This window comes from Fringilla coelebs (genome assembly GCF_963513975.1).
Source record: "Fringilla coelebs genome assembly, chromosome: Z".
In the NCBI taxonomy this organism is placed as follows: Eukaryota; Metazoa; Chordata; class Aves; order Passeriformes; family Fringillidae; genus Fringilla; species Fringilla coelebs.
The window spans coordinates 23043967-23057207 of record NC_140031.1 but is presented as its reverse complement, the minus strand read 5'-3'; positions in this window follow the sequence as shown (position 1 = coordinate 23057207).

The following is a 13241-nucleotide window of genomic DNA, read 5'->3' as shown; positions in this document are numbered from 1 at the left end:
GATGCCACAGTTGGAAAATTTCTCTTACTGTTAGAAAAAAATCTTTTTCCATATTAGTTTCTGAGGAGTTCTTTTTCCATCAGGCAAAGGACAGTTCTGATCCTGACACAACCTACACAGTAAGGGCAGTATGTAGCTAATATTTCCACCAAAAGAATCACATCTTCAGAGAGCAATAGTACTCTGATTTTTCTCTTTCACTTGCTTGCAGTACTCTGGGAAAGAAAAGTATTCTTACAAGGATACTATTTTACTGTGACATTACCTGGCAACTCACCAGGGTGGAGCTAATGCTTGAGCACCACCTCTGTCAGAAAAGCAGGATGTAATAGAAAGCAGTGACTCTACAGGAGGCCTGCATTATGTTATAGCAGCAGCTTTGCCCCCTCCACTGCTTTACTTTCATTTTCTCACACTTCATACTCTACTCACTCTACTGGTAGTAACAACTGGGGGCAACAAAGGCAATCCAATACCCTTTTGCATTTCCCACACACATTTCCCTGACACATCGGTCAGACTAGTCTTGCTCTAAATAACAATCTAGATAAACACAACCTGGAAATCTTGAATCATTTAGGTTGGAAAAGCCCCTAAGACCATTAAGTCCACAAGGTCTTTTAAGACTAAACTGTCCAATTAAGAACTGACACCTAGATTATTTTCCCTTTTAACCCAATAACTGATCCCTCAAAGCCCACAATGAATTTTCTGTCCAATTTTCTGTCCAATTGGACTTTTCTGTCCGATTACAAAACGTCACCCAAACCCATGAAGAATAAGGAAGAAGAAGATGAAGAAGAACGTAAGAATAAGAAGAACGTAAGAATAAGAAGAATGTAAAGAAGAATAACCTGCCTCCACCCTAAAACCTCCACCTCGCTAGACATTTATTTCTATATTCTAAAACCCCAAACTTTAAGTTTTCCACCCTGTGACATAACACACTTCTAACCAACTACACACCTGCAATCCCAGTGATATCAATAAATTTTGATTGGTAGCCTCAGGTCAATGGGCGTGTTCTCTTGTGGGTCTGTGCCTTTAAGCACAGAAAGCTTAAAAATCTCAGCATCCAGGATTACAACAGTAATATCACAAGGGAGCAGATTATTTTACTGGTATGATTTGAATAGACCTCATCACCAAATAGAAGATATGCCCCAAGGATTAGTATGCATTTTATATTTACTGCTAAATTTCTGGAAATAAAATAGTCAAATAACTGCTTGTGTAAGCAGTTTCAAGCTATCTTATGACATGCAGTGACAAAAAAATACTTCATATGAGATCCAGAGGAAAACATAAATCCCATAAGGAGTGTTCTGTGCTAAGGAAGGAAATGTCCTCATACACAATTCAAATGTCATAAATAAAGGCTGGCAGAAAAGGGTTCCAGAAGAGAAGAACCTACAAAACAGCCTTTTAAAATTCCAGCAGAAAAAAAAAGTTTAAAACTAATAGAGTAGATTTTGACTCTTGCAACCTTTAACCATGGGGAGAGTCTACCAAACCAGAACTACCTGCAGCGAACTTTAAGGTAATGCAGCACGTGTTCTCAACACACTGTGACCATCTATATATCTATGTGAACTGGTAGCACACCTGGCAGCCTGAGTCCTAATTCTATCCTTAAGCACCATCTGCCTGTAGTTCAATAAAACTTCAGAATTAAGTAATGAAAACAATTATCAAATGCAGTAGACACCTAATGGGAAAAATTAGAAAATTTTTACTATAGAGTTTCATTCCAATATGTGACATTTATTTAGACAATCTAGTACTCAGTGAAGAGCAAGCCTTGTAGTAGAACTAAATCTCTGTGTTTTACTTTATTTCCTAACATAGGAAATATTCTGTATTCTGCCATAAAGAATATTCTGTAGTTCTCCATCAGCTAAGTTCCCAGTGAATTAGCTTTTGATCTGTGGGCAATTGCTTTGATGAAGTTGCTGGCACGACAATTATCCTCCATCCAGCCTATTTCAGGAAACAATTTGGAGGGACCCTGTTGTTCAGCAATGGCTAAAATAGCAGCAAATCTGTCACACAAGGATTAAGCCACTGAGGATGCTGAACTGTAGGGTCCCACGAGATCTCCCCAAGTGTGGGAAATGGCTCAGATCTATGGGATTGATTTGAATGCAGAACAATGTATATGAGTGTGTGTAGGCATTCATACACAAGTGAACATGTGCTTTTAACAAACATAGCAGTGAAGGGATTCTCTGCAGATGCAGACAAAGAAGTTGGTAAAAAAAAGCAAGACACAGCCAGCAAAGGAGTGGCAGGAACAGGACTGTGAACAAAATCAAAGCAGCTTTTGGGCTTTCTATGCTGGAAAAGGTTTGGAACTGAGAAAAGAGAAATTTACTTCTGTTACTTGAGTTCAAATACACTCAGAGAAATATGCTCAACCTCTCTAAAATCCCTGAATTGCACCATAAAATACCTTGCTGCATCTTCATTTTCTCTTTTAGTGGAAATTCCCTGAAACACTTTCCAAACTGATGAAATATTCATACTAATAATGGTGAAACAATAGGCAGAAAATTTGGGAAGCTGTACAGGAAGTGGAACTAAAATTGGAATCTGAAAAATATCTGCAACTAGTTTAATTTCTGGGGTTTGGGTGTAGGTTTTTGAAACTGAAAGAAGGAATGCTTTCAACTACTTGATTTATGAAAGTTGCACAATGCTATGTCTGTACTTATGTTCATATAAAGCCATTGAACAAAAATTAGGTTGTAATTCAGTTTTGATTTAAAAAGATCTTGCTGCCTTCTGTAGCAGCCAAATTCCTACCTCCAGCACGATGCTTTAGTCTCGCCTGCTCCTCCTTCACCTTGCCTATCAGAAAGCAAACCAAATGCACATCGTGACAGTGTTGTAATAGAGGCTGTTACTGACTGAAATTATTACATTGGAAAAGAAACTATACCACATATATACTACAAATTAATTGCAGATTTTTCTTTGTTTCCTTTAAAAGCAAACAAACCAACCAACCAACCAACCAAAAGTTAAAAAGAAGAAGTGATTTAACAGATGCATTACACCATATTTCAGAGTATCTGTGCTGTTCCAAACACCACTTTGGTGGAAATCCAAAGTTCTATACATGCTGGATACTGGAATATACCCAAATATTACTTTCCTCCCTGTTGTAATTGCAAGCGCTTACAGAAGATTTAAATGATGCCCCTTTCACAAAGATGACTTCATATTAGAATCAAAATATCTCATGGGAACTGGGAATTATAATTAGAAATCAAAAACAACCCCTGTCATAAGCAGTGCCAGTGGCAACATGGAAGAAAATGGAAGTAAAAAGCATGCAGAAAAGAGCTGATCAAAGATGAAGGCACAGAAACTATTGCTTTGATTTAAATGTTAGTAATATTTGAAGAAAGAAGATGAGAAAATAAAATACCTCTATGATGTATATACTCAGAAGCCAGTGGGAAAACAACTTGGGACTATTAATACATAGGGTTAACATTTCAATTCAATTTTGTCATATACCGAGAACACTTTAAGTCAAATTATACTAAGGAAAACGTAGTAGGGAAAATATTTTTTTCAATCCAAAAGTGTAATTAGATTTTAATTGGGACACTCAAAGGAGGCCAAGTGACAAATGATGGAGATAGACAGCAAAGAAGAAAATAGTAACTAAATTAGGAAGAGAAGTAGGGAAAGTAGAACAGGAGGAAGGAAAGAAAAAACTATTTAGCTCTTACTGCAGCCCCCAAAAGCTTTTGTTTTCCACATCTCTTTCACATTTACTGTGACCTCCCCAAGGATCTCTGTGTTTCACAGCTGTAGAGATCATGAAAACACATTTGCATCACAGAGTATCCATTTCTCAACCATCATTTTTCTTAACTTGCTTCACACCTCCATCATGGACTACAGTCTGCTAAAATTATTTAAAGTGCTTTTCTGAGCCACCAATCTGTCTCCAACAAATCCACCACCAGAGACTCCCACCCAGCAGTCTCCTGCTCCTTTACAACTTCACCTTCCATTTCCCTCAGGGTGCAGCTGCTATTATTGATAGAGTTTGTAAGTGGTAAAATGTATTCAGGAGTCTAAATTGGAGAAACTGTTTCTGTCATTACAGTAGAAAACCTAATAGCAAAACATCCCCTAGCCCATAGTTAGGTACCAATTAATTCCTCTTGGGCCCCAAAACCTTTTTGTCTTCTTCATTGAAGGCATAAGAGCTCCCATTGCTCCTTTGCAGTTTACAAGTCATAGTATTACAAAATAAGTTTGCTCCATATTCCACAAGAAAAATCTTTATATTATTTAAAGGATTCAAAAACTTTCATTTTCAGAATGAAACAAAAATATTTTTCTCTGACTTCTGAGAAAGAAAAGAAACAAAAACCACAAAACCTTCATTGCTTTTCTATGTAATATCACTGAAATACTTTCTATTTCCAGCTGAAGAGAAAAAATTAACAAAATTTAAAAAAGTCTTTGGCTTTTCTTGGAAATATTTTTATACTGAATCATCTGGGTTTTCCTACAAACCCAAAAGAGTGAAGAGGCTGGGCCTCCCACTTAGGCTCTGGCCTGAGGAGTTGAAACATGTCTCAAGTTGTCCAAAGTACAAAAATCCTGCTCAGCTGGTATGAAGAAGATATACTTCTTAGTATACTGCAAGATGGGAAATTAAATATATTAAGTGTAAGTGAGAGCACACGTGCTACTGTCTCAAGAGAAACACGAGGGTTGGCATCCTGTGTGGAAGTCCAGCCAGAGCAACTGGTTTGAACTTTGGGAGAAAAAAGGGACATAGAGACATCATCTGGTCCTAAAAGAGGTACAAAAAAATAGAAAACGAAATAAAATTTGCTGTTTTTTTAGTTGGCTGGTTGGGGTTTTTTTGCAGCCAGTTAGTGAGGCACTGGAACAGGTTTCCCACTAGATTCCCCATCCCTTTAAATGTTTAATCAAGGTTGAATGGAACTTCAAGAAACCTGGTGTAGAAGAAAACTGGTGAACCTGGTGCTCAAGAAACCTGGAATGGGTCTGTGTCCGCAGGTTTGAACTAGACGGCCTTGAAGGTCCTTTCCAATATAACTTGTTTTACAGTTGTGTTATAAAATTAATGTTTCCTCCCAAGGTAATGAAGACAATGGTTAATAAGGACCAGTTGATGTTTACCCTGTATCCATTCCTACTCAAATAAAAGTGTAATGGCTCTTTAAAGAAAAAACAGTCAGTGGCATGGCAAATCATGGTATTCAAATAGTCATGAGTGGCTCTCAAACTGTAATAGGAGTAGCAGCTCAGATTATCTGATTATCTGATATCCAAAGGCATTTGCTCTGAGAGAAGCTCAGAAAGGGAAATAATAGTCAGGAAACATCAGAGTTCAGCAAACTGTCAAACAGTGTTATCTACATAACTCCAGAAGAAGATTAAAGAAGATTAAAGCTAGAAAGATCTCCAGGTACCTGTCCAAGCACTGTGAAAAGATTGTGAGGCAAACAAGTACACCCACTGTGACCCCTCTGGGTCTTTACTCAGTCCTGAGAAACACCCTGACTAGAGCAATGCCTAGTGTGAGCATGATACTGACTCCTCCTCCAGCTTCAGCAAATGCAACTGCTGAAGACAACTTTCATTCCTGCCATCACATCTTTTTACCAGTGTCTCTTTCACTCCCCAACATTTTCTTCCTTCTGGTCCTCTTTCCATTCCTTCAGCTTAGGTCTTAGTTGGCTAGATCACTCTTTTTGGCAGCACCACTGCAAGTCTAAAGCAGGCAGAGTAAAACAATGCTTTTGAACAGCTCAATGCTCATAAAAGCCAAATCTTGAAGTCACTGCGTCTGCTCTAAGAACGATATCGTAAATGAAAGTCAAAGCAGAAACAGAAGATATATTTTAAAACTTGGCTTTTTTCTGTGGAGGCATGGCTACAGGGTAGAGGTCACATTGACATTCTCTTGTTAGCTGACCAAGGACTGGGAAAGTACCAAACCCAGCTTATCTGAGTTCTTTGCACCTGCAAAAATATCGTGTCATTGAGTGTAGCATTAGTACGATAACAGTAATGAGGATGAGACGTGAGAAACAGAAATGTAAGTTCTCAAGAATGAGGAACAGCTGATATTTTAGTATAACCAATAGATTGCTTAGCTTACAGAATATGCATGAGCTTATTACTTGTTGTGTATAAATGTTTGGTGCTTATCAATAAATTTGGAGCTTGCTGATCCTCATATTGAGAGTCCAAGTCTTCCCTCACCGTGACATTTTTCCTCCCTTTTCCTCTTTGTGTGTCCATTTCCTAATTCATCACTAAGGAGGCAGATTCAGGCTTTTACCACAGAAGTAATAACATCAACTCCAGCTACTTCTTCATCCAAAAAGAACAGTTACTACTATCTTTAATACCACCTAAAAGGTTGCCAAATACAACAGCTTCCATTATTATAAAAGACAAAACAAAATTAACAGCCTCTACTGCAGGTATTGAGAAGGGAAGTTAGAAATGTGGTTAAAATTTCCCTCAACTCCTTTTCTGATTTTTTTTTGTCTTCTTTGTGGCTAATAAAGGTTTAAACTTCTGGGTTTTGGCTGGATTTTTGTTGTTTTTTTGGGTTTTTTTTAAAGTGTGGGTGCTTGTTGACAGACGCTTGGGTGTCTCTGAATGCCCAGACTTCAATTACTTAGTTTGTGCAGTGGGTCATATAAATAAATACCTTTTACCCTACTGACTCACTTGTTCCAGTAAAACAGGCATGAAGTTTGTAATTAACACAGGAAGCCACTATCATGTCTCCATCCCTCAGAGAGGACTCTATAAACACTGTGCCATTATTTCTTCATTATTTCCTTAATCTTAGTGCTCTTCCTCTCACAGCTTAGCTGCCAATCCCTGGGTTACCTCCCTGTTCTTACTGCCTTAGGAACCTCAACCATGTCTGCTCTCCCTAGCCAAGAAACTGCTCCGATCCTGATACCCATTACTGAAATGAAAGGCAGTCCTTTCTGCAAAAACTCAGAATCTTCACTTTTAATTATGAAAACCTGAGACAACACAAAATGAGGCCTGAGGGCCTTTTTATATCTCAGGTTGTTCATATTCTTGCCTTCAAGATTCTGGTTTACAGCTAAGGTATAATTGTTACACGGCAGTTCTACCCCTCCCTTTTGGCCTCAGCAGTCACTGCAGTATCTCCAATCCTTCTTACAGTACCCCCTCTTTTTTACAGGTGGTCTTTTGTGTAGACACTTTCCTTGGAAAGATTCTCTATACATGATGGGCTCCTGGGCATCCATTTTCTCAATTTACTATTCCCTATCACAGATTTCAGCCAAATATAGAGCCAAAGCACTTCACCCACTATTGAAATGGCAGAAGGTAAATAAATCACACACCAGGAAACATCTTCCCATCACAAAAAAACCTCAGTGGTGTAGTTCACCTAACAAGACTGAGAAATCTCTGTTGGACACATCAGGAAAGAGATGGCAGAGACTTCTGGCGAGTTATCTTGTGAGGAGTGAGTTATCTGCAGTGGATTACATTCTGGGAGAATGGATGTTTTACCTGGTCTGTTGAGACTCTTCCAGACATAGTTCCTGATTTTGCAATAAAACTAGGAATATCTGTTCAAGCTAAAAGCTGTGGTCAAATTGCATTAGAGCTAAGCACTTGGTAACAAGCTGTTTAACAAAAGAAGTATGTTGCCACCACCTAGAGCCTGGTTGTAGGTTCCCTTTTCGATACCAGCCTTTTCCCAGATCCTTTCCCCTGCTTTGTAGTGCCAGTTATGACTGCAAACATGACACGAGAAATAGCAGGAATATTTGCCATAGAACTTGGAATCGATGATATTCCCTTCAAGTCAGTGAGACAATTCAGAGTAGTGAAGGAAAGCATGTAATTTCTGCAAAATTTTAGTGTAATAACAATGAAGATTTGAGGGATTGTGGAGACTCACACTTAAAGAGATGTAATAAGGAATTACAAATCAACCACATTGAAGGTAAACTTTCAGTGAGGGAAATGGCATTGAAGATTCTGATGTTGCACAAATTAAAAATAACATCCTTTAGTTAATAGATTTGATAGCATTCAGATTACTCAGGAAAATTCCAAATGCAATTTGTGAAATTAAAATGAAGGGTCCTAAAAAAAAAAGCCCCCAATGGGGAGTCTCCTGTTACTGATGAGATCACAAGGAAAACATTTGCTTCCAGAAAAATGATCAGTACCGCACTGGAGGAAAGGTAAACAAAAGATGAGGTGATAGAAATCCTTGATTCTAGATGTTTAAACTCCCCTGACATATCCAATAATATAAGGATGTGATGCAGCTGACTTGAATTAGTTGCAACTGGTGAAGTTCTTCAGTTGGTCCATTTCTGCCAGCAGGTGGATTCAAAACTTTGAAAACTATCAAAATACAGAAGAGGTTAAAGTCCATCAAGTTTTAGAGAAAACAGGGGCAACTACAAAAATGCAGTTGTTAATTACAGAGGAATCATTGCTATTTTAAATAAGCAGAAACAGAGTGATCAATGCAATGTGTAAATGAGTTTTCTGTGTTGGTAAACAAACAAGAAATTACCAAGCAAAATAAACAGGGACATCTTTCAGTATTCAATAAATACAAAATTACATAATCAGAAAAAATCAGTCTGTCCTACTCTTGTAGACAATGTAAAGAGAAAGTAATAGAATTTAACAGCTACTGATTGTATCAATCAACAATACTTTTAAAAACTACGTTTTTCTCCAACTATATTTGTCTAATAAAAGGCATCTCTCACTCATTTTAACCATGGTTAGACTCCTTTTTTTATAGCTATTGTTATAACAATCTGACTATCTCCAAAAGGAATAAACGTACAGAATACAGCTTTGATAGAATTAAACATAAAAGATTTGCCATGGTATGATGACAGGAAATTACCAACAGGAACCTTAATAACCACTCTAATTCTTTAAATCTTGCATCAACAGCAAAGGATGTTGAGATGTGTTTGTCATATGATGTAATTCTAGGAAAAAAGACTGGCTGGAAAAGGTGTCAGCTGGTAATTAATGACAAGCACATGACAAATCTTTAATGAAAGCTATTCCTATGGATGACCAGTTTCCATGCAAAAGGAAACAAGATCACAGTCATAAAGCAAATATACAATACCATAATAGAAATTGGTTTTTTATGTAATTCTTTTACGCATGCTACATCATGTTAAAATACTTATGCTATATTATGCTAAAAGCAAACTGGTGACTGTTAGAATGTGTAATAACTTATACAGTCATTAGGCTTCATTTCAGTAATGTCAGTATGAAACAAATATGGTATGAAACAAATTTACTAAACAGATGCTGAAAGTAAGCCTTGGTAATATGAGATGCAGAGCCTGAGCTAGTAACACTGAAATGAGAGTCTTGCACCCCACTGCTGCGTGTCTGAGAAAACAAGGCTTACACCAGCCATTACTCTGTGTCCCTGCCACTCCACACATAATAACACTTCAGTGGGCCAGCCAATTCTTTATTTTGAATTGTAAAATAATAATTCATGCTGGATGAGTCTAAGTGATGAAAAATCCAAAGTTAAATCAATTTTAACGATTTGAGTCACAAAATTATTAGTATTGGATTAGACCTCAAGAGGTCATCTGGTTTCCACTGATGAAGTATCAATGGGTAAATACATATTTTCTACGCTTCAAAAAAAAAAAAATCCATTAACTCACATATTTATATACAGAACTTATGCTTTGTATCAGCTGACTGACCAACTATGACACATGTACTTGTATTAACATAGCTCTAGGTGAGTCACAGCACATACCTATGTTTACCCAGATGGGATGGCACCCTGGTGAGTGCTGGGTGAGTTAGGACATTGAATTGAGGATACAGAACACAAATCTGCAATAAAATTGCTTTGAACATTCTATTGCTCATGGAACTAAATTGTTGCCTTAGGCATAAATGTAAGAACTGAAAATAGTAAGACTTATTAAATGGGCTACAGAACAGCAGCATAACATCTGATGTAGGTAATCTTCTAATTTCAGCTTAAAAGGCCACGTTTCATTTACTTTAAAAAGTAATGATATGGACATTGTTTCTATTCTGAAGGGCCCACAATCAGAAGGTGAATTTTTGTGCAGAGATTGAGATACTGCTTGAGGGGAAAAATATTTATTTCTAAAAATTAAAGCTTCTGCTTCTCATTTGCAGGGCTAATTTTCTTTCAGGTCATGTATTCACCAGCAATTACATGAAAGTAATAAAGACCCGAAGAAACAACCACCCTCTACAAATGCTGAACATTATTCAAACTTCTGATCAAGACTTCTCTCCCTTCTTCAACACTTGCATTTAAATCACAAATCATAGCTCTATATGATCTCTCTCAGACTTTATTACTCTTCAAAATTTGATCATCTGAATCTGAGGAGGGATTTTATCCACCCATTGGGAAGCATGAGGGCCCCTCAGCAGAAGATCTGTACTTGTTTTTAGCAGGACTGTTCTGCTTTCCTCAGTGCAGGCAGTGGGATCACATGGCAATTTATCTGAAGATGGAACCAGATGAAGATACCATCTGTTTCTTCCGTACTGTGTAACTGGATCAGACTCAAGTATGTAGCAGCTGTGGGTGTAGCTATCTCTATAGACTGCAGCTGATGCTATCCAATACTTCTCCAGAAAAGTTTAATCAGGATGAGAACTTATTTGGAAAGTCAGTTAAATGTCAGGCCTTCTACTGCTGCATAGAGGAGAACACCTTAGATATCCTAGATGTAGGTGTCTCGTCTTGACATGCTCATATGAACACTAGGGAGGAAGTCTTGACTGAACACTGGCAGCATTACTGTGACCTTTCCCTCCAGAACATGAGTTTGTGCTGTTGTGTTCCCACAGTGTTTCCACAGTAATCTAGAAAATTTTGTTGCAAGAGTTTCTCACTCATGTATATTTCTTTGCTCAGCAGGTTGTCCTCTGCCTTGAACTGTCTCTAATCTCACTGGATCCCAAAATGCTGGAAGACATATGTGCCAAACTATTACTGCTACCAGCAGCTATTTCTGCTGAAAATCTGGTGAGGCTTAAACCTCTGACTTGTGTTTTACAAGACAACAGAATTTCCAAATGCGTAGGAAAATAGCTGTGTTTTAGTAAGTATCACAGAAGTCTAGTTATTTTTTATGTTCTTTAGAACATAAAAGTTCTGTCGGTATTGGTGTTTACTTTCTGATTTAGCTTCTGTCTCAACTCTGCCTCTGTTTTAGCATACTTGGTTGCTCTTTTGGTAACCAAATCCAAATTTTTTAAAATGGGCCTTGTCAAAGGAACATTTAAGTATTTCTATACCGGAATCAGAGCTGTGACTGATCCCTGCACAGACCTATGCAAGGCAGCTTTAACAGAAGGATGTTGGATATTTAGAAGAGTAAAGCTGAAATAGCAGGGACATTACATACAGACTTGAGATACTGTAGTTTCTGTGATGAGGCTAGCAAGTGACTTAAAAGGCAATGGACGTCCTTTAGAGGGAGAGGAAATAATAAAGATCACTAATCGTTCTTTAGTGATGAAAGCTGGGCAGAATGATACACGTCATAATGTCTTGGGGGGGAAAAAATTACAGTGTTCTTATAAATATAAATCGCAATTCATAATTGATACTTCTTAATACTGTAAACAAAATAAAGAAAGCAATAAAGATTAAAGGAACAGGAAAAGACAAATTCCTTGTCATTTCCTGAAGCTATTGCCTTGATTGACATCAAATTCCTTGTTTGGTAAGTCATCTTTGAAGTCACAAACACTGCAAACCAATTCTGATGCTTTCTTGGATCAGTGCAGATTTTTTGTCATATTAATACATTAAATTTACCAGGTTTGAGCTAAGACCTCTTGAGTATTGGCTAGAAATGTAACACTTACCCCATAATCATGTAACTGAGCCATTTAGGTCCCTTACTCAATATATACTTGGCCTTTTAGACAAAAGTATTTAGAAATTCTACAATCCAAACTGTGACCCAAGGACAGCATTGGCTCTGCTTACAATGAGTCTGTTAGGCTCATCTCAGCCAACATATATGCAATGATATAAACCCTGCAGAATCTTGCATAGGTCAGATTGCCTGGAAATACACTGGAAATTCAAGTGACTCATCAGTACTCAATTTTCCTCCCTTACACTACAGAAAAAACAGCTTAAACATTTATGGGATATGCCAAGGATTACACACATGAGAAAGATAAGAGGTTGCAGTGGGTTAATCTTAGCTGTCAGGTGGCCACCACAGCTGCTCTATCACTGTCCCTCCGCACCTTGAAGGAGGGGAAGAAAATATGATGAAAGACTTGTGGGTCAAGGTATAGACAGGGAAAGATCACTCACCCATTACCATCATAGTTAAAACAGACTCTGCTTGGGGAGATTATTTTAATTTATTGCCAATCAGACGATAAGAGGGAATAAGAAATAAGAACCAAATGAAACACCTTCCCCTCACCTCTCCCTAATTATTTGGCTCAACTTCACTCTGATTTTTTCTACCTTTTTACCTTAAGCAGCACAGGGAAACAGTCAGTTCAACACAGATTGCTTTGCCACTTCTTCCTCCTCAGACTCTTCCTCTACACTTGTGTGGGGGTCCCTCCCATGGGAAACAGTCATTCATTAATTTTTCCAACATTAACCATTCCTACAGACTGCAGGTCTTCAACTGCCCCAGTGTGGTTCCCTCCCACTGGGTGCAGTACTTCAGGAATCACTGGGCTTTCCATGGCTCCAGCCCAGGCTCTCCATGGGGACACAAGACCTGCCAGCAAACCTGACGTAGCGTGGGCTCCTCTGTCCTTGGGTCCATAGTTTCAGCCAGAACCTGCTCCACCGTGGGCTTTCAATGGGGGTTACAGCCTCTTTTGGGCATCCACATGCTCCAGTGTGGAATCTGTCGCAGGAGGCAGGTGGATTTCTGATCCATCATGGATCTCCATGGGATACAGGGGCACAGCTGTGTCACCATGGTCTTCACCACAGGTTGAAGGGGAATCTCTTCTCCAGTGCCTGGAGCACCCTCCTGCTCCTTCTTCTTCACTGGCCTTGGCATCTGCAGAACTTATTCTCTCTCATCATCTCACTCCTCTCTTAGGCCGCTGTTGCTATTGTATAGCTTTATCCCCCTTCTTGAATGCATTATCCCAGAGATGCTGCCACTGTCTCG